Source organism: Jaculus jaculus, chromosome 3 (assembly GCF_020740685.1).
Source record: "Jaculus jaculus isolate mJacJac1 chromosome 3, mJacJac1.mat.Y.cur, whole genome shotgun sequence".
NCBI classification, from domain to species: domain Eukaryota; kingdom Metazoa; phylum Chordata; class Mammalia; order Rodentia; family Dipodidae; genus Jaculus; species Jaculus jaculus.
Window position 1 is genome coordinate 111,892,711 of NC_059104.1, and position 4,762 is coordinate 111,897,472.

Consider the following 4,762-nt stretch of genomic DNA (forward strand, 5'->3'; position numbering starts at 1 on the left):
TTTTCTGTGTCTTTGTCATTTGCATACAGAAATGCTTCCAATTTTTGTGCATTGATTTTTGTATTCTGCTACTTTGCTATAGGAATTAATCACCTTCAGTAGTTTTGGGATGGAGTCTCTCAGGTCTCTTACATATACAATCATGTCATCAGTGAATAGAGCTAACTTAACTTCTTCCTTTTCAAATTGTATCCCTTTTATTTCCTTCACCTGCCTTATTGCTTGGGCTAGGACTTCCAGAACTATATTGAAAAGCAGAGGTGAGAGAGGACATCCCTGTCTTGGTCCTGATCTCAATGGGAATTCCTCCAGTCTCTCTCCATTAAGTATTATTTGGGCCTTTGGAGCTTTATATATTGCCTTTATTATGGTAAGATGTTAACCGGCCATGCCGATTCTCTCCAATGTTTTGATCATGAAGTGATGTTGTATCTTGTCAAAGGCCGTTTCTGCATCTATCGAAATGATCATGTGATTTTTATGTTTAAGTTTGTTTATGTGGTGTATTACATTGACAGATTTTCGTATGTTGAACCACCCTTGTGTTCCTGGGATAAATCCCACTTGGTCAAGGTGATTAATGCTTTTGATGTGTTGTTGGATTCGGTTTCTGAGTATTTTGTTGAGGATCTTTGGGTCTATGTTCACTAGAGAAATAGGCCGATAGTTTTCTTTTTTGTGGCATCTCTGCCTGGTTTTGGATTAGGGTGATACTAGCTTCATAGAAGGAGTTGGGTAGCTTTCCCTGCTCTTCAATTGTGTGGCACAGTTTTAGGAAGATTGGTTTGAGTTCTTCCATGAAGGTTTGATAAAATTCGGCTGGGAATACGTGTTGTCCTGGACTCTTCTTTTTTGGGAGGTATTTTATTACTTTTTCAATCTCCTTGAGCGTGATGGGTTCATCGAGGTGGTTGATATGCTCTGAGTTTAGCTTTGGTAGGTGATATGCATCCAGGAATTTATCCATCTCCTCCACATTTTCCAGTTTTGTGGAGTAGAGGTTTTTGAAATAAGTCCTGATGATTCTGCCGATTTCACTGATGTCTGTTGTGATCTCTCCTTTTTCATTTTGAATTTTGTTAATTTGGAGTCTCTCCTTTTTTTGCTTTATCAAATTGGCCAGAGGATTGTCAATCTTGTTTATTTTTTCAAAGAACCAGCTCTTTGTTTTGTCAATTGCCTTAATTGTTTCCTTGGTTTCCAATTCATTAATTTCTGCTCTGATTTTAATTATTTCTTTCCTTCTGGAGCTCTTTGGGTTGGATTTTTCTTGTTTTTCCAATGCCTTTAGGTGGATGGTTAGGATATTGATTTGGGATCTTTCTGTCTTTTTTATGAAGGCATTGAGTGCTATGAATTTTCCCCTGAGGACTGCCTTCATTTGTCCCATAAATTTTGGTATGATGTGTTCTCATTGTCATTCAATTGCAGGAATTTTGTAATTTCATCCACTATCCATTTATTGTTTAAGAGTGTGCTATTCAGTTTCCAGTTGCTGTTGGGGTTCTTGTTGTTTTTTTTGTTGTTGATTTCTAGGAATATAGCATTATGATCTGATATCATGCTGGGAATTATGTCGATTTTCCTAAATATGTGGAGGCTATCTTTGTGACCCAGTATATGGTCTATTTTAGAGAATGTTCCATGGGCTGCTGAGAATAATGTGTAGTCTGTGGATTTGGGATGGAAAGTTCTGTAGATATCTGTTAGGTCTAAGTGCTCTATGGTTTTGTTGAGCTCTCTTACTTCCCTGTTGAGCTTCTGTTTGGATGATCTGTCTATTACTGATAATAGTGTGTTAAAGTCCCCAGCTATGATGGTGTTGGTCGTTGTTTCTGTTTTATTGTCAAGTAGGTTTTGTTTTATGAACTGTGGTGCCCCTGCGTTTGGTGCATACAGATTTATGATTGTAATATCCTCTTGATGGATTGTTCCCTTGATAAGTAGGAAGTAGCCTTCTTTGTCTTTTTTGATTGTTTTTGTTTTGAAGTCAACTTTATCTGATATTAATATAGCTACACCTGCTTGTTTCCTATTCCCATTTGCTTGGAATATTGTTTTCCACCCTTTCACCCTGAGGAGGTTTCTGTCTTTAGTGGTAAGGTGGGTTTCTTGAAGGCAGCAGATTGAGGGGTCTAATTTTTTGATCCACCCTGTTAGCCTGTGTCTCTTGATGGGCGAATTAAGGCCATTAATGTTTAGGGTGATGACTGTGAGATTTGATTTGATCCTTGTCATGTTGTGGTGGTAGAGGTGTGTTGTCATTTCCATTTCCATGGAATTTAATTTTTTTTTTTTCTATCTGCTCTGGGTTTGGTTGCTGTGATCTTCTTCTTGTAGGCATTTGTGTTTGGTCATTTGTTTCTTCTCTGTGGAGAATTTCCTGGAGTACTTTCTGTAGGTTTGGTTTTGTGTTCATATAATGGTAAAGCTGAGTTTTGTCATGGAAAGTTTTCCTTTCACCATCTATTATAAGGGAGACTTTTGCCGGGTAGAGTAGTTTGGTTTGGAAGCCATACTTTCTTAGAGTTTGGCGAGTTTCATTCCAGGCCCTTCTGGCTTTCAGGGTTTCCATTGAGAAGTCTGAAGTAATTCTGATGGGGTTTCCTTTGAAAGTGGTGTGCTGTTTTGCCCTAGCTGCCTTTAGGATTTTTTCCTTGGTGTCAATGTTTAGAGTCTTAATGATAATATGCCTTGGGGAGTTTCTCCTTTGGTCTAGTCGGTTAGGAGTTCTGTTTGCTTCTTGAATCTTGATGGGCCTTTCTTTTAAGAGACGGGGGAAGTTTTCTTCAATTATTGTGTTAAATAAGTTCTCCATGCCTTTGATCTGAAATTCTTCTCCTTCTGGTATTCCAATGATTCTGATATTAGGACGTTTAAGTGTATCCCACAATTCTCTCATGTTCTGTTCACAGGAACTTTTGAACTTACTGAAATTTTTGGACTCTCGAACTTTTTCTTCCATCCTGTCTTCCAGATCAGAATTTCTATCTTCCACTTTGCTGACTCTATTCTTGAGAGCCTCTAGTGAATTTTGGACTTGTTCAATTAAGTTTGCATTTTCTACTACTTTCCTATGTATCACTTCCTTTGCTTTGTCCAGCTCCCTTTTTGTCTCATTTTCTGATTTTCTTGATGATTCTTGGAAATCATCCTTGCATTTCTTTATGTTTTCATTTAGTGTGGCCAGCTGATTTTTAAGGTCCTCTTTTTTTTCACTTTCCCTCAACTCTCTTAGCTGTCTTTGAATTCCTTCCAGTGTCTTATCATATTGCTCTAGCTTAGTGATGGTAGCATCTATACGATTATCTATCCTTTGTAGCTTTCCTGTCAGTTCTAGCAGTAGTTTGGTCAGGGTTGCATTGTTCATTGCTTCCACTTGATGTTCTGATCCTAAACACTCTTCTATGTTTTGGTTAGTTGTGATCCTTGTTGGACTGGGTGATCTGTCTGGATTTTCTTTCATTTTATTTTTTGTGTTATTTCTTTTGTGCTGTGGTCTACCCATGTTAGTGTATGGGCAGGTAGGTGGGTGGAGCAGCCTGGGATCTAGCTTAATGTGAATCCAAGGCAGCCTGGGGCAGTTGCAAGCAGCCTGGGTTTTTGCTCACTCTTGCGAAAGCCTCCTATCTATAGCCTGACAGGGGCACCAAAGTTGCCTGAATTCTCACCCAGTAATGCACCTAGCTGCCTGGCTTTGAGCTTGAATGGGGACTGAGGTAGCAAGCCCTGAAGGTGTCCAGACTCTGGCTGGGTACACTGGGGTCTGTAAACAGTCTGTGCTCTCCCGCCTCAGGGGAGTGGGGGATGGGTGGCAATGTACAGGTAAGGGATGGCACCTGCGCTGGCGCTAGTGACTCAGTGTGGACTTGTGTGGCTCTTGCTGTGGGAGTGGGCCCGCTGCACGTGCAATTGTAGTGCAGAGGGAGATGATGTGGGTAGGAATCAGGACACAGCATAGCCTGACCGGCGGCAAGTGATGTGAGCACAGCAGCAGGGGATCTGGCAGCCACCTATTCATGGCAGGGGTGGCCCCCACAGGCCTGCAAACCGAGCACCACATGGCTGGTCTACTTGCAGGATCAGAGAACAAGGGCGAGGTTGGAGGTCTCAGCTTTAGTGCAGTAGGCTGGCAGGCGTGACTGGTGGGTGCCCGATCAGAGTACAGCTGTGCGGGACGTGCGGACGGTGCGTGGGTGGGTGGGCGAACGGGGAGTGCAGGGTGCGACGGGGTGTATGGAGCGAGTGAGGCACGTGGTGTGGGGGTGCGGGGTGCACCGGGGCACCGGGCAATCAGGGTGGGGAGTGCAGGAGGTGGCAAGGCTCAGGGGGCACGGGGTAGGGTGCCCTGGAGGGGTGGGGCTTGGGGCGCTCTGGTCGTTCGGGGAAGGTGAGGGGAGTGCCGTAGGCGTGGGGGGCCTCACGCACAGGGCTGTGCGGGGCACGTGGGGGGTGCGGAGCACCCGGGGGGCATGGCCGGGGCATGGGGGAGCATGCGGGAGGTGTGGGATGCATGGGACGCCACGGTGCACAGGGGGCTAGGGGCGCTGGGCGCGTGGGGGAAGGGGGCGGGGGGAACACCATGGTGCAGGACACCATGAGACCCCGCGGGACGCCGCGGGGTGCTGTGGACGTGCAGGGAGCAGGGCACGCAGGGGGGTCGGGGGGTTGCGCAGGTGGCGCGAGGCGTGGAGGGGGGGCTGGGCACGCTGAGGCAAGCTGGGGCGCCAGACGCCCGGGGGGGGGGGGCAGGGCCCTGGGG